Source organism: Gopherus flavomarginatus (assembly GCF_025201925.1).
Source record: "Gopherus flavomarginatus isolate rGopFla2 chromosome 13 unlocalized genomic scaffold, rGopFla2.mat.asm SUPER_13_unloc_5, whole genome shotgun sequence".
Taxonomy (NCBI): Eukaryota; Metazoa; Chordata; order Testudines; family Testudinidae; genus Gopherus; species Gopherus flavomarginatus.
The window spans coordinates 108,327-133,051 of record NW_026114613.1 but is presented as its reverse complement, the minus strand read 5'-3'; the positions used below and the strand labels follow the sequence as shown (position 1 = coordinate 133,051).

The 24,725-nt window shown below is 53.0% G+C and overlaps 1 protein-coding gene across 1 annotated transcript in view; it reads left to right on the top strand.

The window, feature by feature from the left end:
- LOC127041850 (uncharacterized) overlaps nt 1-24,725 on the top strand; it is a 256,988-nt gene that overhangs the window by 169,178 nt on the left and 63,085 nt on the right. The window lies entirely within an intron of this gene.

The following is a 24,725-nucleotide window of genomic DNA, read 5'->3' as shown; positions in this document are numbered from 1 at the left end:
TCCCCTCCACTCATCTCCTCCCACTAGCAGAGACCCCCCCAGCCAGCTCCCCTCCCCCCACTCATCCCCTTGTGCCGCAGAGACCCCACAGGTAGTGCCTCTCAGACTCCTCCCACTCATCCCCTCTCCACACAGAGACCCCTCCAGCCAGTGCCCCTCAGAGCCCCCCCGCTCATCCCCTCCCCCCGCAGAGACCCCCAGCCAGCGCCTCGAAGAACCCCTGCTCATCCTCTCCCACGCAGAGACCCCCCAGCCAGTGCCTCTCAGTCCCCCCCGCTAATCCCCTCCCCCCAGAGACCACCTCCAATCAGCGCCTCTCAGTCCCCCCTCTCATCCCCTCCCCCCACAGAGACCCCCCCAGCCAGTGCCTCTCAGTCCCCCCCGCTAATCCCCTCCCCCCAGAGACCACCTCCAATCAGCGCCTCTCAGACCCCCCTCTCATCCCCTCCCCCCACAGAGACCCCCCCAGCCAGTCCCTCTCAGTCCCCCCCGCTCATCCCCTCCCCCCACAGAGACCACCCCCAGCCAGCGCCTCTCAGACCCCCCACTCATCCTCTCTCTCCACAGAGCCCCCCCAGCCAGTGCCTCTCAGAACCCCCGCTCATCCCCTCCCCCCAGCAGAGACCCCCCAGCCAGCTCCCCTTCCCCCGCTCATCCCCTCCCTCCCACAGAGACCCCCCCATCCAGCGCCCCTCCCCCAGCTCATCCCCTCCTGCTGCAGAGACCCCCCCAGCCAGTGCCCCTCAGACCCTCCGCCGCTCATCACCTCCCCCCACAGAGACCCCTCAGCCGGGGACCCTCCATCACCGCTCATCCCCTCCCCCCGCAGAGACCTCCAATCTCACACATTGTCTTAGGCAAGATGGGGGGTGGGGCACAAAAGGGAACTCGGGAAGGGGTGTTTGAGCAGCTCGGGGCCCCCCCTTTACCCGCTCGCGCTCCAGGCCACGCCACGCGCTGCTCAAGAGCCGCCTCGCGAACGCCTCAAGGCCACGTCGCGCCCCCGGGAAGCTCCGCCCCTCCCAACACAGCCAATAGGAAGAGGAGACAAAGTCCAGACCAATCGGACCGCAAGAAGAAACCTCCTCCTCCCCCGTATTTGAGTGCGAGGGTGGGGGCTGCCTGCAATGAGCAGACCCCGCCGCGAGTGCAGCAGGGGTCAGACCCCCCACAGAATGCAGTGGGAGGGGTTGCAGACACACAGGAGCTGGTGGCACTTTGCACAGCCACTGCTGTGATGAGTTGGCGAGTCTCAGCCTTGAGGGCCAGGTGCTCCTGCTGTCACCCACCTCCCAGCCCCCCAGCTTGTTTAGGGGGCGCCTCCCTCTAACCTCCCCCACCTTCCTTAGAACCACGTTGTGCCCCGGAGGCCTAGGGGCCATGGAGCCGGTGGCAGTGGTTGTGTAGGGGGCCATGCTAACAAACTAACCCCTCGCACCAGACTCACTCGATCCTTCTGGAGGACTTTATTCTGGTGAGGGGGGCCCTGATTTCCAGCCTTCCCTGGGGGAACCTCCCCAAATAGGATCTCTGCTGCGGAGCCCCAAGACCCTCCCTCTCACCACCAACAGGGGCTGCGAGTGTGGTAAATGCCCCTGAGGCAGTCACATCCCCCCTGCCGGCTACATGCTGGGAATCCAGGCTGGAAGGCAGGGGGCTCTGCCGGCTGTGGGATTCCCTGCAGCCTGATGGCATTCACAAGGAGAACCGAGATGGCCTGACAACCCAACCCCTGTACGAGCTGCCGCTTGTGCTTAGCCCCCATGCCTAGTGCCTCTTGAGCAGCCCTCCCTACGGTTTCCCCAATCCCTCCACCCAGCTGTCTCCCCTCCCTCCTAGCTCCTGCCCCTGTGACATCCCACCTCTCTACACTTTCTCCCTGCACCTTGCCCCATTCCCTCCCTAAGTCAGAGCTTCACCCTCTGTCATCTCTCCAATGCCACTTCCCCCCATTATAACCCTTACCCCCCTCTAGTGCCCCACCCCCTGCTCCCTGTGGTGGGTTTGAGAGGCCCCCACTCCCCAGCCGCTCCACTCACCAGAATTTGAAGCTGCTGGCATTGAAGGTGGTCCTGGGCTGGGCCAGCTCCCTGGGCAGATCCTGGTGAAAGAGAGGAGCGGACAAGGCTGAGAGGCCCCTCCCTTGTTCCGGGGGCGAAAGGGGGTCCCACCATTTGGCCCACTGTCACCCTCCCACATACAGAGGAGACATCAGCTCCCAGCCGGCCATACTCCAACTCCAGCCCGCAGGGATGAGACCAAAATCCAACAGTGTCCCCCACCCTGCCACCGCCATGAGCAGTCAAGCTGGGGAATCAGCCCCCTTCTCCTCTTCAAAGGCTGCAGAACTCCCTGCTCCCTGCAACACCAGCCTCCTCGCCATGTACTCCGGGGTGGGGTCGGATAAGGGTGGATTTATTCCTTCCATTCCTCAGAACTAGCCCTCAGTCCCGGTCTGCCCATACTTGATCCAGGGTCTGCAGCAATTGGCTCTTTACCCAGGGCTACCAAGGAGCCACCAGGGGAAGAGACTAGATTCTCCAAGGCTCTGCATCCATTCACACTGATACCCGTCTCACACATTGGGGAAACTGCCGCACCAGGGAGGGCAATATGAGCTGTGCCAGGTCAGATTTGGAGTCTGTGAGACAGCCAGGAATAGAACCCAGGAACCCTGGCTCCATGGGCAGCTTGGGACTCCTCCATTTGGAGATGCTGGGCGCTCCCGGACTGCAACCCTGCACCAAGGCTCCCTCCTGCTCAGCCTCCTCCTGCCAAAGCCCCACCCACACTCCTCCTTCAGCCCTGCCCACACTCCACCCTCAGACCCTCTGGTTCCACTTCCCTGAGTCCCCCCCCACCGGCTGCCTCTCACGTCTCTTCCCCCAAGGCCCCACCACTTGCACCTCTTTGCCCTCTACCCCAAGGCCCCTCCCGCCTGCCTACCGTTTGCACCCCCAGTCCCTCCCCCCAAGGCCCCCATGTGGGCAGATGGGAACTTGGGAAAGGGCGAAGTGAGGATTGGGCCTTGAGGGGAAGAGGGTGAGCAGTAGCAGGGCTTCTGGGTGGAGCACAGGCCAGGTGCCTCCCCTGACCCCTTATACGCACCGCCCATGCCTGGCTGCCAGTCTCCCCTGCTCTAACCATTAGACCCAGCGGTGCTGGAACAATTTTTATAGTGGGAGGTGCTGAGAGCCAGTGAACAAAACTGTAAACCTTGTACAGGATGGAAACCACTTCAAGCCAGTGGGTGAACCACAACTGGCCCTCACTCTCTTCCCAGAGCTAGCAGGGGGACCCAGATACCCTGGCTCCCAACCCCACTCTAAGCACTAGACACCACTGCCCTCCCAGAGCTGGGGATAAGAACCAGGAGTCCTGGCTCCCAGCCCAGCTCTGGGTGGAGCAGGACGTACTGGCCATGGGCTCAACTGGGCATCGCTTACCATCAGGTTGGAGGGGATGAGTCATGGATGGCACATACCATGGGCTGGGGCAGACTGTGTCTCCCCAAACAACCCAGTGTAGCCCTGCCCTTGCTCTGCCCAGAAGGCCCCCTCCTGCTTGCCCTACCCCCTTTGCCCCAGCCAAGGCTGGCTGGCTGCTCCTCCCCAAGGCAGTGTGCTGCAGCTGGGACTAGGGTGGCTATGGCCAGCCTGTGGCTGGGACTTGAGGTGGCTGGGGGGCACCTGGGGATGCCCACCAAGTGCTTGCAGAGGAAGGGATTGGGGGGCTGTGCGCTGCCTGCCTGGCCCTTGAGAGCTGGAGGGCACATGCACTGTCTGCCCACCCAGCGTTTAGGGGCTGCTGTCACGGGTGGAGTTGGGGGGCATGTGTCCCCCACCGAGCATGCTGGGGGAAACCACAGGGGGGCGCTCTCGGCTCCAGTGGGGGAAGGGGCCAGGAGGGGCAGGGCCGGCTGAGGGGATTGGATGCTCCATAAAGCAAGCCAATGGATCAGATCAATGGGCTCACCTAACCTGGTATCGTCCCCCTACCCCCGCCCTGAACATCAGATTAATGGATTCATCTAGCCTGGTATCCTGCCCCACAACATCATATCAATGGGCCTATCTAAGCTGCATTTCCCTCATTTAGGGCAGGAGCAGGGTAACTACCCTGCTGCGGGGGTGTAGGGTTGGAGCTGGGTCTTTGGGATGTATTGCATGTTAGGTACAGAACTGGGTATTTAGGGACAGTCTTAATTTTCGGGGGATGGGGGTCTGTTCAGCTGTGGCACTTGTGGAGCACTGGGAGTTGGGTGTGGAGTAGTTGAGGGAATGGATTGATGTTGACTTTTAAGGCAGTGGGTAGGAGCTGGGGTTTGGGCTGCACTCCTGCCATTTAACCAGAGGGTCTTGTGTTTTTGTCTGAAAACTTGATCTTCCTTTCATCTTTCCCTTTCAGATCTTGCTCACTCAGCTTGTACACCTGGAAAAAAAATCTGAGTCCCAGGAATTCCACTTGGGTGTCTGCAGGGCAAGGAGGGCCCTGAAATCCAGCAGCTGGGAGGCCACTTGCAGTGGTTCATAGCCCTCCTCCCCTGCCTTCTTCTAGGAGGCACCAAGAGAGCACCTGACACTGCTGCAACAGGAGAGCGAAGCCACCCCAGCCAAGCAGGAATAGCAAGGTGAGGAGTTGGTGATAGATGCCTAGAGCCCCTGCAACTCATGTTCTCCCTGTCATAGCAGAAACAGACAGAAGCCAAGAGGCAGAAGATCATCTGGGAGTGGGAAGAGCTGCCTGGTTTCGTGGCGGGATTGGGGCCGGAGAAGTTCCTAGCCTGGAAGAGCTAGCCAGAGCCAGAGTCACTGTCAAGAAAAGGAATGAGGGCGACTCCAAACTCTCCTGGGAAATTTCCCTGTCCAACGAGAGGGATGGAGAGAAGGGGCAGTAGCCACTGACCCAATCTCTGAAGGTCAGACTCTTTTATTGCCAGGATAATATGCAGCATTTCTTTGGGAGCTTCTCAGCCCTAGTCCCCAAAGCATTTCACAAGGTGGGCTCAGTGGCATTATCCTTATGTTACAAAAAGGGAAAGCAAAGTTACTGTCACTCACTCAGCATAACAGTCCTTGTCCAGTCAGGCAGCCAGATTGGACTCCATGGGGAAGGAATGTCCTCTGTTCCTCATGATACTTTGGTGCCAAGTGGTAAAGGACATTTGTTTCCAGTCTAATCCTAGCATCCCTTGGGGCTGAAAGCAATGCTACTGAAGCAGGGAGTGGTGTCATATGAACAATCTGATATAGGCCATAGCTCTTCATAGCTTTCTTCTCTGAGGTGAAAACCAATAGCTGGGTGTCTGCTATTTCGATCAGAGTTCTTGCCAAATCCTTCACTGTGCTGAAAGTACTCTTCCCTGGAGTAGAATCATGTAGCAAACCACCCAAAATCTCAGCAGTGCTAGGCAGGAATAGCGTCTGCAAACATGGCCAGTTTATTCCTTTAAACTTGTGGCACAGGTGTCAGTTAGGAACTAGGCACAAGGCTAGGTCACAGTCTCCGTTAGCTACCTGAGATGGGGGTTCTAAGCAAAAATAGTTCTTTATTTTCCTGCAGCTCTCTCAGCTTCAACACTGGTTGTATTTCACACACTTTTGCAGTTCCTGCTGAGAGGTGACTGTGACCTCAACAAAACCGCACTTTTTTTCCCTTCCACATTGCCATAGTTAGAGACAGCATTTCCCAAACCACCGGATTGGCTCGGAGATGACTTCAGGAGTAACATCCCGTAGAGCTGAGACATACCAGGGTACAATCCAGACTAATGAGCAGCTCTATTACCCCTGCCCTGAAATCTTGGGTGCTTTACAATGCCCTGCTGAAGTAGCTTCCACCTGGGCCACTCCCAAAGAGCCTTCCAGCAGGCAAGCCACACCCTTAGTCTCTGTGTGTAACTGCAGCCCGCCAGCCACATTGGGGTTACACTATGTCTCTCCTCAGCCCTGGTTCTACAACACGGTGATCCCCCAATACACTCCTAGTCCCAGATTTCCCAGAAATGCAGCTCCTGGACAGTACAGAATCTCTGAAGGCCAATAAACCTTTAGGAGAATAATATGTAAGATTATTTCAAATAGTTATTCAGAAACATCAGTTTAAACACACTGGCTTAGAAAGAGTTACAGAGATTTTATATGCATACAGGCATAACATAAACAAGGCATAGCAATCATAATTGGCTACAAGAAAAAGAAAGATAAAATGCTTACTAACACATACTTAAGAAATTATCTTTGTTTCAAAGCAAATTTTGCTAAATACATGCTTCAGTAGTCTTACTGACCCAACTCCTTAGGGCGGGACCTCTCCATCAAAGTTAAACAGTTATGTCATTTTGTCTTCTCGGGTGTGGAGAATGCAATGGGTAGAAAGAGATGTGTTTTACTGGTGTCTGCCCCTTCTGTCCCTGGGAGAACCTGGTGACTAACAATTGTTAGCAGTGGGAAGAAAAGCTTAAATGTGATGCCCCAAATTCGTCTGGGCTACAGAAAAGTGACTGAGGTCATGTCAGGTCTTGAGGAAATCTGCTAAATTAACCTGACCGCTATATAGGGGCTATTTTCTTTAATTTTAATAATAGTTATAATTTTCCAACAAGACAGCTAATATAAGTTAGCTAACTCCATGGAACAGCCTAGTGGAATCAAGACCCAGATAGATTTAAAGTCCTCTCCCCATCACTCCTCAGCTGCAGGGAGAGGGGTCACCCTGCATGCCCAAACTCCATCACACTGAACTTCAACCCCTTCATCTGGAGCCCACTTGACCCCAGATCCCAACCCCTGCACCCAGAACACTCCCACTGAGCTCCCTGCTCTCAACCCCCCTGCACCACTGAGTCCCCACATCCACACTCCCATCCCACTGACCCCCAACTAACTGCACCCATATCCCCACCAAGCCCCACTCCCCCAACACCCAGACCCCCTTGCTGAGACCCCCCACACCCAGTCCCCTCCACTGAGCCCCAACCACTTTTAGCTGGAAGCACTTGCAGAGTCCCATTACCCTTGCACCTGGAATCCCCCCCAACAAGTCTCTGTGCATCCAGATCCCCCCCACATCTACACCCCCCACTGAGCTGCTGCCACCCAGATTGTCCCACACAGAATCCTCTCACTCCACACCTGGATCCCCCACACTGAGCCCTCCACACTTGGTTCCTCCTGGTTGAGCCTGCCTGCCCCACACCTGGTGGGCCCCAGGGTGTTTCTGGGGCAGATCTTGTGCTGTGTTAGGGTTGGGTGCAGCCTCACCACTGATTCCGTGTACCAAGGGTGGAGAGGCTGCAGGGTGATCTCCCACCCCTGTAAAGCCAGTGGTTTGTGCTCTCTACTGCCAGGCTGGAGCCTCCCCTGTGTGGATTCTCTGATGGCTAAGAAGCTGTGAGGGCCTACTGAACTTTTCCCCACACTCAACACACGTGTTATTTCTCTCTCCCGTGGGGATTCTCGGCTGGGTCCTGGTTTCCTTGAGGCCTCTGTGAGTTCCCCTACAACTAACAGATTTTCCACCTTTCTGTGTTGGCTGGTTTCCATGCTGATTCTCTGGCCTCTCTTGACTCTCACAGGCTTTTCCCTGCTCACATTTCCTGGACACACCCCCTTTCTCTCTCTACAATCAAGTCCCATGTGATTTGACTTGCTCATCATCTTTCTGCTGAGGCTTCTGCTCCAAGGTCTCACTCACCCTCCCATCACCCGAGGCGATAGAGAAAAAAAAGTCAGAAACAGAAATGGAAAAGGGGAGAACAAATGAAAAGAACAACTGGAGATGAAGACAAATGAAGGACTGAATTTCCCTAAACTCTTCCTCAAAGGGAAGAGAGTAAGGGATCAATTCTACATCCAGTCCCCTCTAAACACTCAGGGTGAAGGAAGTTCGGGGAGGAGGCTACTGCCAGGAGACAGTCAGGATAGGTAGGAAGCCAAGAGCAATATTTGCCCTGAGGATATGACACTTGCTGCAGACAAGCCTGAACCTAGAGAGCTCACAAGGGTCTTTGTTGGGAATCCCAGCTGTTTTCTCTGGCACTGAGTTCATTTCATGATTACTCACTCCTATCCAAGTGATATAACACCTATCACCCTCCCATCTCTCACCCAGCAAATATGTTTCTAATCACTTCATTATGACTCTGTTGGTAGCAATCTTGCAGGAAATGACAGGTGCAAAGAGATCACAACAGGACTTGAGACAGTGGGGGCATATGCCTTTAACAGTGACTTTGAAAAAGTGAGATTTAAAAATTGGGTGGAGAGTTAAGAGTTTAAAAAAATGACTGTGGTGCTTGTGCACGGTATAATTTAGAAGTCAAGATTCCTTATTATTAGCATGAGTTTTGGGTTAGACTTGTTGGCATCTCATGGAAATTACTGCATGTTATGCAGCTCACCCCTGTCATATTTTTATGCCTTTTTACCCGCATGAAAGCAGGATTTTAATTAAGAGCTCCTGCTTCTATTCATATTGCTTACTTCTCGCTGGAGGTTTTAAGACCAGATCCTCAGCTCCTCAATCAATCAGAGTAGCTCCAGTGTGAGAGTCTGGATCCCTTACAATCCTGTTGTGTACAAATGTCCTTAGTAATAGCAAAACAGGAAAGAAGGGAATGCTGGAAATAACACAGGCAGATCCCTCTATGAAGTTGGATGGTGTTCAGAGTTGTCCATGAGATGGCTATTGAGGAATGCAGTGCCAGTATACTTGAGGCAATAGCGATAATAGGAGATATACCAATCTCCTAGAACTGGAAGGGGCCTTAGAAGGTCATTGAGTCCAGCCCGCTGCCTTCACTAGCAGGACCAGTTTTTGCCCCAGATCCCTAAGTGGCCCCCTTTAGGACTAAACTCCCAACCCTGAGTTTAGCAGGCCAATACTCAAACCACTGAGCTATCCTTCCCCCCCCCTACAGTTCCCAGTTTACCACTGTGTCTGAGAAGAGATGATAATGAGTAAGACACAAGAGGTATTTATTGTAATACCAATCACTAGTTCTTCTTCAGGTGCCTGTTCACGTCCATTCCACATTAGGTGTACGCACGCTGCATGCACGAGCGTCAGAAACTTTTTCCCTTGCAGCTCCCGGTGGGGGACCCCCGAGTGGCGCCACTGAGCCGTGCAGATATTCTCCTGCTGGCCTGACCCCTTCCAGTTCCTTCTTCCATGGCAGCATTGGAACAATCTCTTGCTCTCTTACGAGACGCAATCCCTTAGCCTTAGTGTTGCAGAGCTGTTATCAGTTTGTTAGCAATCGCTCGTTGTGGACGCTTAGTAGATTAGGTGGTTGGAGGTTTCCAGCACCCACCCCGGCACAACGGGGCATGTTGCAGGCCCACGGGTTTAAGGCTTGAGCCACGCGCCACAAGCCTCTGCTGGTTAGTTACCCCCAGGACTCCTGTCTACGTTGCCTGGGGGAAGCACACCAAACAGAGCGGTGTAAGATTTGCAAGATGTTCAAGCCAAGAACAAAGAAAGAAAGAGAGAGAGAGAGACTTTTGTTTGAAGCAGTTGTTGATGGAGGCCGTGCTGCAGCTACGAGGCCCGGAGCACCCAACATTGGCTCCAGCTTCCTCGGTGCAGAGTGCCCCAGATTCATCAAGAGACCCAGTGCCGGCCAAGCACCGGAAGCTGTCGGGCTCAGAACGCCAAAGTAGGCCCCAGCATGGCTCATCCTCCCCAGTGCAGCCCAAGACACAGCCAAATAAAAGGCACGGATGTTCCCCGCGAAGGAGACCAGCACCATCCAAGGCCCCGAGCACGGGGAAGAGTGGGATGGATGCTGTACTGGTGCTGTCACTGGTGGTGCTGGCGCAACTTGTCCCACTGAGTCCAGCTCTAGATGGAGGGGAAGGATCTCATCTGTCCTGGCGTTGGTCCCAGTCAAGCTTCAAGTCCGTGGACTCCCATTTACCCCTGACTCAGAGGGAAGTCTCGGTACCGGAGGTGAGTCAACATTCAGAATTCGTGGAAGGGGCATGCCACTTCCTGGAGCCCCCCAGAGGCCGGCACCAGGAGAAGAGGGGCTGGCCATTGCCGGGGGCTCCCCGAGGACACCAGTCCCGGTCCCAGTCTCGGGAGCCGGAACATAGAGACCCAGAGTCTGGAGAGTTGTGCAGGAGTCTTTCAGAGCATGTAGCTTTGTATCCGTTTGTTCCGCAAACAGAGCTTTGCCGTCAAATGGGAGATCCTGAATGGCAGCCTGCTCCTCGCTGGATACTGCATCCGAAACTGCCTGCAGGGTTGCCCTGGCAGCTGCTATACCCTCTTCCACCAGCGCTTTGAACTCCTTCCTGTCGCACTCCTGGAGGGAGTCCTCGAACTTGGGCAGGGAACCCAACAGATAGAATCCATACCAGCCTAGGAGAGCCACCTGTACCTGGAAACTTGAGGGCAAATATATTTTTTCTTCCAAAAGAGTCCAGCCTCCATGAATCTTTATTTTTGGGGGTAGGGGCAGGCTGGCCCTGCCGCTCCCTGTGGTTGAACAACTCGACCACCAGGGAGTTAGGAGCAAGGTGGGTGTATAAGTATCCATGCCCCTTGGCAGGTACAAAATACTTGCATTCTGGGCCGGTGCAGCCATTTACGCGAACTAGGCGGTTGCCTAGGGCGCCGAGATTTGGGGGCGCCAAAAAGCGCCCCCCCAATTTTTTTGTAAATGTTTGACTGGCCGCTGCTGCTAGGACAGAGAGGGAGTCTGAGCTGCCCGCGGCAGCCGGCAGCCCAGGGGGTCCCCCAGGTCAGGGCGCCACCGTGGCAGCCGGCAGCCCAGGGTGTCCCCCGGGTCAGCGCACCGCTGCGGCAGCCAGCAGCCCAGGGGGTTCCCCGGGTCAGTGCGCACCGCCACGGCAGCCTGCAGCCCAGGGTGTCACCCTGGGTCAGGGCGCCGCCGCGGCAGCCAGCAGCCCAGGGTGTCCCCCGGGTCAGGGCACCGCCGCGGCAGACCGCAGCCCAGGGGGTCCCCCAGGTCAGCGCACCGCTGTGGCAGCCAGCATCCCAGGGGATCCCCTGGCCCAGGGAAATCCCAGGCTGCCGGCTGCCGTGGAGGCGCACTGACCCTTGGTCAGTGTGCACCACTGCGGCAGCCGGCAGCCCAGGGAGACCCCTGGGTCATGGCGCCGCTGCGACTGCCCAGAGGTTTAGGCTGCCGGCGGCGCGCTGACCCAGAGGAATCCCTGGGCTGCTAGCAGAGGCTCAGAAATCAGAATCCCTCTCCCTCCCAGAGCAGGGGCTCCAGCCTTTGCAATTTTTTTCATGGGGGGAGCGGCGGCTGGGCAGAGCTGCGCAGCTCTGCTTAGCGCATGTGGTAGGAGCCCTGCTACCGCGCGACACAAGGGCTTCTGGAGAAAAGCGGGGGCTACCCCCTGGCTCAGCCTCCACATCAGCCCCAGCGATGGGCAGGAGAAGAAAAGAGCCTCAGCGGTGGTCTGGTGGAGTGGAGGAAGAAAGAAGACCCTGACGCTCATGTGCTGGGCAAGGTAAGCAAGTCCTTCCCCACAGTTCGGGCTCAGGCGCCTGTGCTCCTGCTCCATTGGTCCTTGGCTGGTCCCTGCTCCTGCTCCCCTTGTATGTGAGCGGCTTGAGAGAACAGCAGCCTGCAGAACTGAGCTGCCCCAGTGCCCCCAGGCATCCCCCTTGACACCATCTCCCCAACACCCCTGACCCCCAGCTCCGAGCCCAGCCCCTTTGAGCTGGACACCACCCTGATCCCATCTCCCCACATCCCTGAGCCCAGCCCCTGTGAGCTGGGCACCCCTAAACCCAGAGCCCAGCTCCCCACCCAGCCCTGGGCAACAACAGCACCACCTCCAGGCAGCGACAGCCCATTGGTAGCAACCATCACAATCACCCATCATCTGCCCATTATGTAATTGCAAATGTATACATACCATTACAGCTTTTAATGTTTTTAAATAATGTATTTAGTTTATTTTCAAATTATTACAAGTTAATTTTTGAATGTATTTCACTAGTTATTTTTTACATTTCCTAATACATGTTACTATAGTATTGCAAATGTTTTATGGAAGGGGCCCCCAATTTTGCTTTGCCCAAGGCCCCTTGAGTCCTCTGGGCAGCCCTGTCTGAGTTTTAAGCCCTGCTGCTGTGTTTTGCCTGCAACAGGCAGGCTTAAACCTGTGAGTGACCCCCATAGCAGCTGCCTGAAGAAGTGCTTGGGGGAATCACGCAGAAGGAGCATGATATTTATTTGAGTTCTCTCCTCATGGAGGCTGTGCTCCACTTGGTGCAGGACAGCAGTCTCAGCAGGACTCTAGGCCCAGCACCTTCCCTCAGTTTGTGGACTTGTACTGCACCCATCACCGGGCTCTGTCTGGCACCGTTACCCCTCACCAGTGCCCAAGAAGCAGTCAAAAAAGTTGGATGGACTGGTTAGGTTAGTTGTCGTGCTGTTGCTTGGCCAGTGTAGAGACCACTGAATGCATAATATTCCTCTGTGATGTTCTGTCCTGAGCACAATTGGCATGTTATGAAGTAGTGCCTGTGAGGGACAGGTGTCTGTTTATGTTATCCAGCCATCATGTCTTAGGTCTTCTGTGGGGGGAGCTTTTCCATTCTGCTTTCATTGGATCAAATCAAAGATTATTTTCACAGGGAAGTTAGTAGGCATTTAGAGCAGATGAACATACCACCACAGAGAGCACTTGGCAACCATTTGAGTGTGTGTGACCTATTTAGTTAGAAAATGGAATTTTTCATTCAAATTGAGTTTGTACCATTTGATGTTTTTAATCATTTGGAGGTGCATGGCTAGTTAGGCAGAATGGGTTCTGCAGCACTCCCAGTCAGATTTTGATATGAAGGAAGGACGTATACATGACTAAAAAAGGTGTATTTCTGATTACAATCAACATTGCTTAATTTTAAGGGAAAGTCATCTTGATCTCTTAATCAATATTTACGTCAAACAGTTGATGAAATTCAAATACTTAATTATAGTAAGTGACATGCATTCTCTATCCTTTACTTTTAATAGTGAACAAGAAAAAAGCCTGATAGGAATAAAATTTCATTTTTTTTCATTTACAGTTGATGCAGCCTCAGGGCAGATTAAAAAAAAAGGTCTGGGGCACAATTTCATGACCGGGTATTGTGTATAATGTATGTGATTTTTTTTTTGGGGGGGGGTGCAAGATGGAAGTTTCGCCTAGGGTGCAAAATACCCTTGCACCGGCCCTGCTTGCATTCCAGTCTCTTAGAGATGGGGGCCTGTGAGGCCTGTGTTTGCCACAGGGCATTTGAAATTTTTGCCACCCCTTCATGGAGAGGCAAGGCCACCCTTCCCGGTGCCGAGGAGGACAGCACATTAAACAAGGAGTCCGAGGGCTCCTCCATCTCCTCTGCTTGGAGGAGGAGGCTTGATGCCAGCCTTTTTAAGAGTTCTTGGTGGGTCCTAAAGTCCTCCTGGGGGAGGGAGGCAGAATCGTAATCACCTCATCCAGGGAGGGCGATGAGGCCAACATGGTACTTTGTGTATCCACCGTCACTTGAGGGTCCACCATGTGGTAGGTCTCTGGGCATGGTGCTGAGGACGTACATCTCACCGACACTTTCCTCTGAGGTCTGGAGAGGGAGGCCGATGGTCCTTCTGAGGCTCCAGCCACTGAGTGAGCCCCCACCAGGGGCTGTCTTGGGGGACACAGTGCCCACTGGTACCATTGGGCTGGCCATGGGGCCTGGTGCCACTGGCCCAACCTATTGATGGACGACTACAAAGGGAGGCTGGGCTGATATATGACCTGCCGCTGTCCGCGGACTGGGAGGAGCAGCAGCGCCAGGAGCGATGCTGACCACAGGACCGCGATCTTGGCATGGAGGACTGGTACTGCCTAACAGGTGCTCCGTGATCGGCTCTGGCAGGTGGACCCGCGACGGCAAGACACTGGTGATCGACGCTCAGGCCTGCGGAAGTGCTGCCATGGCAGGGTCCTGGAGCAGGACACCAAACGGGAATGACATTGACATCTGTGCCATGGCTGGCTGCGATAACCCCTCTGAGATGAGGACCTTTGGTGATGTCTGCCTTGGTCACGATGGCATTCGCTCCTCGAGGCGGAGCAGTGCCCAGAGTCTCGGTCAGATGGAACCCAACCAGACAGCCTGGTAGGCGTCGAGGGCAATTCACGAGGACTTTGTCCTTAACGGTCACTGGGAGTCGAACGGTGTCGGGAACATTCTCTCGACTGAGACCGGTACCGAGCCGGGAGCAACTGCAGAGATCCCACTGGTGACTTACCTTTAGAGCACTGGGCCGACATCAGCGGTGCTCCTGGTACCGGCATGGACATAACATCCTGGGCTGCCTGCAGGGCCTCCGGCATGGAGGACATCCGGGGAGGCCTGCTCCGAATGGGCTGGGCTACTCTGCTCAACTTGAGTCGGAGGCCTAGAGGATCGAAGACTGCCCAAGGACTGCCTGAGGATTAGCCTCTATCCCGGGTTTACTCCGGTGCCAGGGTGAAGACGACCTCTTCCTAGCCTTCTTGGCGTGCCCTGTGAATGGGGAGCGGTGCCAACTAGTGAATGGCGCCGAAGGGTCGCAACGCACCGACATCGCGGTGCCCGGCGGCGACTCGGAGCGGCGCACCAGAGCCAGGGTCAGCACCGACTCCATCAGGATAGCCTGGAGCCTAATGTCCCTTTCTCTCTTGGTCCGAGGCTTAAACGACTTGCAAATCTTGCAGCGATCGCTGAGATGGCTTTCCTCCAAACAGTGCGGACAGTCCGTGTGCAGATCACTCAGTGGCACAAATCACCTACAAGTGTCACATGACTTGAAACCCAGGGCATAGGGCATGCCCCGGCCCGGGCGCTCTAAAGTAAAGTAACTAACTAACAACAGGTACATACACTGAACGAACAAGCAGTTCTGGGGACGAGCTACAGCAAAGCTGGAGTAGGGCAGTTACGAAGCACCTTCACCAGGTGCAAGAAGGAACTGAGGGTGGGGGGAACTTGCAGTGCCCCTTATACCATGCCATGGAAGCCACTCCAGGGGTTGCTGGAGTGCTTCCTTACGGGTACTGCTAGGGGAAAAACTTCCGGCAACGGTGCACGTGGCGAGCATGCACACCTATTGAGGAATACACCTGAGCAATCACTCAAAGAAGAACCAGGAACATATACACAAAATTATGTATTAAAAGAGAGTGACTAGACTTCAAGTTGGGGTGTCTAAGTTTCAAGTAATAAGATTGAACTGTTGATTTTCAAAGCTGGTAGGGGACTTGGACACCCAAAATGATTAAGAGCTGGCAAACCACTTTGGGATGCCACCTTATTGTTCTGAGCTACTAAAGATTTGAGATCTAAATATTAACATGATTTCTTGCACCAAAGCAGCTACCTCCACAGCGTCAGTCCAAAGACTGGACAAGCTGAGCAGAGAAGGAACTGACAGTAGCAACTCTCTTTAGAGCTAGAGTTGATCAAATCTAAATCTCTGCTCATCTTCATGAAAAGAGCCATAAAAGGTGCCACAACATTAATCTTCCTTTTTCAAGCAGAATAATCCTATAATCTAAGCAAGATGTTGCAGAGGTACTGAAGTGATGTACTAGTTTATCCTGCTAGGAGTCTGGGTAATTATATTCTTCAAGAGTTTTCCATAAATCAACAAAACAGATACAAATTTTAAAAAATTAACTCACTTCTGTGGTTTAGAATTTAAAGTTAAGCTTTCCTAATCCAAGTAGGGGATTTAAGACAATCACTGCCTCATTATTTTAAAATCTCAGCTTTAAAAACCTCCAAATCAAGTCTTGACCATTATAAACTGGTAAGGCTTAGTTAGAGTCTCTTACCCACCAAAGGACCTAGAAGTTTTGAAATAATTCTGGAGAAAGAAAATGTATCTAGTTTAACTGTAAACAACTCTAAACTTTCTGTGTACATACTGAATTAATCCTAGAACATGTTCTCTAATACCCGCTTACACCATGCCTATTCATATAGAATTTGACAAACTTTTCAAAGTGCACTTTCCATTCTTTGTACTATATGGCACTGAGGTGATGGGGGAAAGAGGGGAAGAAGGATAACATTGCAAAAATTCACTCAATTGAAAAAAAGAAGTTAAACTCCTTTGTCCAAATAGAGATCGGTAGCATAGTATGTCCTATCGGGGGGAAGTCTACTTTCAGCAATTACTAACCTTCAATTAGCAGCAGCTAAATTCAGAGCAAAAGAAATGAAGATATTTAAAAAAACCCCTACTGGTGGAAAGCACATCCCTAGGATGAAGCGGGTCTCTATGGGGGTGCTATTTCCCTGAGCTTAGGGGGTCACTGGGGGGTCGAAGCGAAGCCCTCACTTGGCAGATCGCAGCCGCTGGGCCCCCAGAACTGGGTCCAGCTGCAAGCGCTGGGCGTGGGCCAGGGCCGAGTGAGCTGCTTTGTGCTGCAGCCGCCAGCTGGGGGTGAAGTCGCCCAGGGACAGATCTTGGCCTTCCAGGTAGATGAGATCTGCTGCGGGGGAGGAGAGGAAAGATAGTGACCAGGAGGGGAGAGACCCCCACCCCCACCCAAGCCCCCGGGACCTGCCCCCTTCCCGTTCCAGCATTAACTCTGGACCCTACTGATGGCAGAGCCCAGGGGAGTCGGAGCTCAGAGAGCTGGAGGAGGGGCTGACCCCCCTAATACCTTCATGAACAGCTCCCCCAACCCTCTGGCAACACATCTCCCACCTGCCCACAGCCCCCCCAAACCAGCCCCAACCCCCCATCTCAGCCCCCAGTGCCCTATTATCGACAAAGCTGAGGGGGTGCCCGGCGAAATCGGACCATTTCTGGGTCAGCGGCTGGCGGAGGGACTCCACGCTGTTCAGCACCAGCACATCTGGAGGCACACGCAGGGGGGTTAATGAGGGGACCAAGGAGGGGAGGGAAACCCGCCCAGGACAGAGCAGGGAGGGAGTAAGCCCAGGGGTGAAGGGGGGAAGGAAGGGGGCCCAGTGGGGGAGGAGCTAGGCACAGGGGGGAAGGAATGGGGCCCCGAGGATGAAGCAGGGGGGTCTCGGCCCCGCTCACCCTTGGCCCTGAAGCAGAGCCGGTAGATTGGCCCGTAGTGCTGGGCGAGCTCCAGCAGGTGCAGGGGCAGCTCGGGGTGCAGCATGTGGGGAAGCCCCCCCACCGGGGGCAGGGCCCAGGGCCCAGACAGGGTGCTCAAGCAGCCCCCCCGCGAGCCCCCCACTCGCTCCCCAGCATGGCCAGGGCCAGGAGCACCAGCAGCAGGAGCAGGGCGGCCATCAGCATCACTGGGGCGTGGGGGCGCCGGCGGGATATAAAGCCCGAGTCCTTCGTCACGGGGCCTTGGAGAGACGGGTGTGACGCAGGGTGCCCCTCACTCCCGACCCGCAGCCCCCTGCTCCATCAGTGCCCTTCACTTCTGACCCACAACCCCCCCCAGCACCACCGGTGCCCCTTACTCATGACCCGCAGCCCCCCCAATGCCACCAATGCCCCTCAGTCCCGACCTGCAGCCCCCTGCTCTTCCAGTGCCCCTCGCTTCTGACCCGCAGCCCCCAGCTTGGCCGGTGCCCCTCACTCCCAACCTGCAGCCCCCACCCAGCGCCACTGGTGCCCCTCACTCCCGACCCGCAGCGCCCTACTCCACCGGTGTCCCTTGCTCCCAACCAGCAGCCCCCCCCGAGCGCCACTGATGTCGCTCACTCCTGACCCGCAGCCCTCCCCAGTGCCACCAGTGCCCCTCACTCCCGACCCGCAGCCCCCGGCTCCTCCAGTGCCCCTCACTCCCGACCCACAGCCCCCGGCTCTGACAGTGCCCCTCGCTCCCGATCCGCAGCCCTCGGCTCTGCCGGTGCCCCTCACTCCCAACCCGCTCCGCCGGTGCTGCTCACTCCCAACTCACACTCCCCATCCCAGCACCACCGGTGCCCCTCACTCCCGAGCTGCAGCCCCCTTGGTCCGGACCTTTCTCTCTGCCAGCGCCCCTCACTCCCAACCCGCCTGGCCAGTGCCCCTCATTCCCGACCAGCAGTCCCCTGGGTTCCCCCCCATGAGGTCTGCTGGTGCCCCTCATTCCTGACCCGCAGCCCCATGCTCTGCCAGTTCTCCTCACCAGGGCCGGCTTTAGGAAGTGTGGGGCCCAATTTGAACAGTTTTGACGAGGCCCCGGCAGGGATGACCAAAAAAAGAAAAACCATGTAAAAGAACACGTGGGGCTTGTACTCACTGGGTGGTGCTCCGAGTCTTCGGCGGGTCACTTCGGTGCCGGGTCCTTCACTCACTCCAGGTCTGTCGAAGACCCAGAGCGAGCGAAGGACCTGCCGCTGAAGTGCCGCTGAAGACCCAGACCGCCACCAGGTTGTTAGGCGCGGGGCCCAATTCAAGGGAATTGGTGGAATAGGCCTAAAGCCGGCCCTGCCCCTCACGGCCGATCTTCAGCCCCCCGCTAGCCCAGCCTTGGGGCTCAGAGTGACTTCTGGGTAATTATTTTGGTTTCATTAACCTGAGGTCAGAGCCCTGCAGTGCATCCGGGGGTCCCTGGCACTTTGCTGCAGAGGGGATTGGATGGGCAGAAACCAGCCTCTGGGAATCTCTCGCTGCTTTGTCGGTGACTGATTGGCATCCGCTTGCCGTGCTCTGATGGCCGGCGTGGCCGGGGTTCGAACCGGAGTCTCAGGGCATTTACACAGCGCGAGCAACAGCTGATTTATTCTGGATCGGCTCACGCCTAGGACCCGGTCCCTGCCATGGCTGAGCGGCAGCTGGGGGCTCACTGTGGCAGATCGAAAGGATAAACACGCAAGAAGCAATCCGGGCGGAAGTACTGGGGGGCAGGATGGGATTAAACAAACATACACCCCCAGCCTGGGGTCCCTCTTCACAGCCCATGAACACCTGTTCAGTGTCACCGTTCAGCAGCCCCTTGCCCCACCCAAGAGCCAGCTGCATCCTGGCACCAGGCGAGGGGGAGCCACGTAACCAGCCCCCCAACCCCAGTCTTGCAGAGAATAACGTGAGCTAATGGCTGTAAATTGAAGCCAGACAAATTCAGACTGAAAAGCAGGCATCAGTTTTTGACTGAGGGTAATTAACCATTTACCAATGGTTGTAGTGGAGTATCCATCACTGAACATTTTAAAATCAAGATTGGATGTTTTTCTAAAAAATATGCTCTAGAGATTATTTTGGGGAAGTTCTATGGGTTGTGTTACACTGGGGGTCTGATTAGATGATCACAATTGTCCCTTCTGGCCTACAGGTCATTGACTGACTGGGTAATGGGGAGGGAAGACATCCTCCCTCTCCCAGGTGCTAGAGAGGGCCTACCATGCTGTTACCTTTCCTGCTAGATTATTATTATTTTTATTTGTATAGTGATGGTTTCTGGAGACCCCAGTCAGGAGAGAGGCCCCATTGTGCTAGTAGTTATACAAACACATAGCTTGACACTCTTCCCCCACGAGGTAAGAATCTATTATGCAAGAAGCAAGGATAACAAAAGAACAGGGGCTCAGAAGAGGGTTAACAAAATAAGACCACGCAGTTACATAGGTGAGCTATGTGTACAGTTTGATGGGTCTGTATCATTTCCAAGTTTTTGGTTTTATTAATAATGAAATAAACTCAGCTAGCTCTAATTGCCCTCTAGTGTAACCATTACTAGTTGGTCAGTGTTTGATAGGAATCTCAGTGGAGGCGGAGAAAAAGGCCTATCAGGTTGCCTACTGACAGTGCCAGGAGAAAGAAGGTACAGCAAGCTCTCCCTGCAATTGTCAGAGGGGGTAGCAGGTTGCTATAGCTCACCACCAAGAAAGCAAGATCACATAGGAGGAGCCATTGCCTCTTGGGGAAAGGAGTTTTGTGGGGAGGAGGGTTGCAGGACCTTCCAAGGATGGGATTGTTCAAAGGATTATCCAAACTACAAAAAATAAAGCTGGACTCAGACCCTTTCTTGAAGTTTTCCCCCTCACTCTCTGTGAGGTTTGTTCAACTTTCTACACCAAGAATCCTACTTTATATGCAAAGTTAATGAGGATGGTGACTGAAGGTTGTTGCTCCCTTAGTGTAACTAGCAGAAGTTAATCAATCCTGAATAGAGAAATAAATCCTTTCTAGAGCTGTGGCAGCAAAGAGTGGGGGGTTGACTCTGAATCTGAAAATAAAAATAAACTTTGCTCCAGAGATTTCAGAAAGCCCATCCTTTTTTCTTAGAAGCATAGAATCACAGAAGATTATGGTTCGAGGAGACCTCAGGAGGTCATCTAGTCCAACCCCCTGTTCAAAGCAGGAACATCCTCAACTAAACCTTCTCATCATCTTAGACTTGTGTTTCGAATGTGAGCTCTTGTATCTATGGTGAAAATTTTGAAAAATATTTTTTTTTTTGCAAAAAGTGCCTGCTTTCCATGGATTTTTTAAATTTTTTTTGTCAAAAAAAGAATACCTGAACCTCAAAATATTTCAGTTTGAATATGCTACCATGGTACCTCATGGGAGTGGTAGTTTGGTTTCCTCATGTCTCCATTCTCCTCTATGGGCTGTACTCCTCAGCTGAACTATATCTTCCATTCTGCACCATAGTCAGGGACTCAGGTTATATATTGCCTCTGCTCAGCAAGAGGAGAGACTGTGGTGCATTATGAGAGATGTAGTCCTGTCCTGAAGCCTAACTTATTCAGATGGAAGCAGGAGGTACCACTACAACATTTCTGAATCAAAATACTTTGATTTCCCCCCACACCTTGAAAAGGACACATTTCCACAAAAATCACTTCCATTTTCTATCTAGGCCTAATATTCATGTAAAAAATGGCTAAACAACACAGTAGACATGCAACAGCTTCTGCTATTGCAAGGACAGGTATCAAGTGACTAGTGTAACTAGGGTGACCAGGTGTCCGGAACACCCGGTTGAAAAGGGATCCTGGCGGCTCCGGTCAGCACCACTGACTGGGCTGTTTACTGTCCGGTAGCAGGATCCCTGCTAGCATCTATGCTGCGTGGCTCCCAGGAAGCAGCCGGCATGTCCCCGCTCCAGATCCTAGGCATAGAGTCAGCTAGGGGGCTCTGCACGCTGCCCCCACCCCAAGCACCACCTCCAGAGCTCCCATTGGCTGGGAACTGCAGCCAATGGGAGCTGTGGGAGCGTCACCTGTGGATGGGGCAGCGTGCAGAGCTGCCTGGCCCTGCCTCCATGTAGGAGCCAGAGGAGTGACATGGACAGCGCCATCTGGAGCCTCCACCTCTGAGTCCCCTGGCACCCCAACCCCCCGTCCCAGCCCTAATCTCCCTCCCACTCTCCGAACCCCTCCATCCCAGCCCGGAACCCTCCTGTACCCCACACCCCTTATTCCTAGCCCCACATCAGAGCTTGCACCCCCACCCAGCACCTTCACACCACTGCATCCCAAACCCTGCCCCAGTCCAGAGACCTCTCCTGCACCCTGAACCCCTCATTTCTGGGCCCACCCCAAAACCCGCACCCCCAGCCCAGAGCCTGTACCTCCTCCCATACCCCAACTCCCTGCCTCAGCCTGGAGCTCCACCCCCAGCCCAGAGCCCCCTCCTCATCCCTGTCCCCATCCCAGAGCCCACACCCACAGCCAGAGCTCTCACCCCCTCTCGCATCCCAGCCCACTGCTTCAGCCTGGAGCCCATTCCTGCACTCTGAACTCCTCACTTCTGGCCCCACCCCAGAGCCTGCACCTCAAGCCCCCTGAGCCAGCCTGGTGAAAATGAGCGAGTGAGTGAGGGGGGATGGAGTGAGCGGGGCCTAGGAGAAGGGATGGGGCAGGGGTGTGGCCTCAGAGGAGGTTTGTGCCAGTAGAAAGTTGGCAACCCTAATTGTAGCTGTGGCTATGCAAATAAGATAATGGAGAGTTAATCTGGTAATACTTGTGTTAAGCATGCCCAACAGAGGCCTGTGCAGAGTCAAGCTGAGATTACAGCTCATGAGAGATGGTGCACTGGAGGGGGGGAGAAATGGTAGTCATAGGAAAAGCAACTGAAAGCAGCATGTATGTTAGAGAGTGGGGCTTGCTGTATATTGCATCTTCCTATTATTTTCTGCCTGCTATGCCTCTCATTGCATCCCTTATTGTATACATTACATATACGTTGCACATCCATTGACTGCCAATTCACTGGGAATTACTCTAATTTATCCCTTGCATCTACTTACAAATATTTTCTGGCCAGCTGACACCATCATTTATGTTATTTGGCCTAGAGACCGCCCTGAGAGTTGGGTTTACTCCAGAGGGAGGGATGGATAGATTTGCAGCGGGTGTAACTCAGTATAGCTCCACAGAGCTAAGGCTCTAGCCCTGAATTTGACCCTCATATCTTCATGCATTTAATTTTGCTTTAAAAGCGGGGAAACTAATCCTTGAGCTCATGGACATGTATCTTTTGATAAGCTAGGAAGTGTTTGACTATAAAAGATCAAAAATAGACACACTTAGAAATCAGGACATTTAATTTTGGAAGCATAACTTTCTGCTTGAGTAACTTTCTTCCAAAGTTACATAAGGGAAGGGACTGGAAACTTGTCATAATATGCAACACCTACTAAAGCGCCTTGCAAATTGTGCTATAATAGGATTGTGGAAGAGATGAATTCGGCTGCTCTTCTAGGCATAGCAACTCTGAAAAATATCCGTAATCAAAATCCTCCATCTGCTGGTTACAGGTTGAAATGCAACCATTGGAACCTTTAGGAACTGTCCAGCAGTGTTTAAGATATAGAACTTCTATTATGGTGGTGCTCAGGGTAAGCAGATTTAAAGGAAAACTGCAATTAATAGAATTACAAAGAAGAAGAATCTTAGAAGTACTCATATATTTATATTTGACACAAAGAGTAAGCCACCATCTTCCCAGTCTGCTGATTTACGCCTAGATTATGCCATTAAGAGACAGCATGTTAGAGTGCGTACAGAGGTCCATATTGTGGTGGAAGTCTTGAGAGAATTTTTGGCCAGTTCAAACATTATCCCTTATGGGGCACCATCTGGCTTTCTTTTGGGGGAGCCTAGTGCTAACTGTGACATAAATCTTGTGCAGTACCTGTACATCCCAGCCTTGCTGTGGCTGGCCCCTCCACAATTTTGCACTTGTGTGCAGAAGTCCCATGCTCATGGCTAATTTTAAAAATATTTATCTCAGTAGGTGGGTCTAGAGCTCCTGCACTTCTAAAATTACCACCTCACTTCCTGTCTCTCTGAGCCTGTGTTCTCTTTGTTCATAACACACTGTAGAACCCTAAACACAAGCTAGAATTAGAATCCACCAAAGCCTAACATTGCTATTCTTGAAGTAATGTCTTCAAAGGAGTTGCATGAGTGTAAAGGAAGGTAGAATTTGGCCATGAGCTTGAAGTGAGTGAGCCTCCTGTTAACATCTATGCAGAAAATACACATCCAGGTGATAGCAGTCGTAGGCATTAGATGTCAATATATCTGAGCACACTTCCATTACATGTTTTGAGTACAGCACTCTGCTGCACCTCTCCAGGTTGCAAACTATGGCACTGTTTGCTTTCTCATTACACCCTCTTCTCCTTACCTTCTTGTGTTTGTAGTAGTGAAGGCAGCCGTCATGTTTCAGCACAAACCATCTCTTCCTCTAGCCCTTCAGTATCCCTGAGTGAGTTGGCTTGTGCAAATATCCTTGACATGCTGGCCTGGGAGCATTGGGGCAGCGGTTAATGTCTGATCCAACCAAGAGGGTCAAGATATCAGGGCCTGAAATTTTTCATTACAAAGATTTGAGAGTGGAGAAGAAATGGAAATAACAAGTAAACTAAACTAAAATTGTATCCTCCTTCCTTGTAGAAATATAAAACAAGGAATGGACAGAAAAAAATATCTGAACTCATTTTGTACTGGAGACAGCACTGTACCTTCAGGACTGAGTTTCCAAAGAAGCCCCTGAAGTTAGGCCTGCACATTTTTCACATGTACCTCAATGAGGATGCAAAGCCTACATTTGAGGGGAAAAGCTGGTAACTGTATATATACCTAAAGGGGACACTTCTAAGTCCAAATGCAGATTTGTGTGCAGAAATGTTAGTTCACACAGAAATGTTGTGGGTGCAGCTTAGGAAGCTCCTGTGAAACTTTAGCTTTTAATCTCTTAAATATGTTCCTTGGGATTCTTTCTTTGCATGTACGGATCCTCCTGGATTGCCACAACTTCTGTCTCAACCATCCTCCAGACTATGGAGTACTGGATATGTGCCCCACGTGCACTGTTCCTGCCCTCCCCACCTGCTCCTTAATTGGCTGTTGGGAATTGCTCAAAACAGATGTTAGACTGCTAGGCTAGCTGAAAATACATTTTCATGATCAGATTCTCCTACGCTATGCTATGATACTATTTTACAATAATCATAGAATACCTTGATGCTATCAGCGCATGCATGTATTTACCCCCCAAAGACCTGAAATCCTTATTACACAGATGGAACTTCTAAGCAGCACCAGGACAGACAGCAATCCCTAAAAAAACCTTGAAAACTATGACTATGACACATTTTCATTTGCAACATGTTTGCTGTTAAGGCTGCATCTTTTTATGGTGACAGCTGATGTTGGAACTACTGCTGTTAAGCCAAACTTCAGACCATGGAGAGTTTTCTTGGGTGAGTTAAACACCCCTCCATCCCATGAACAGGAATTTATCCAGGAAACAGCTGGTGCACACTGAAATTTAACAGTATGAATCAGTCCTC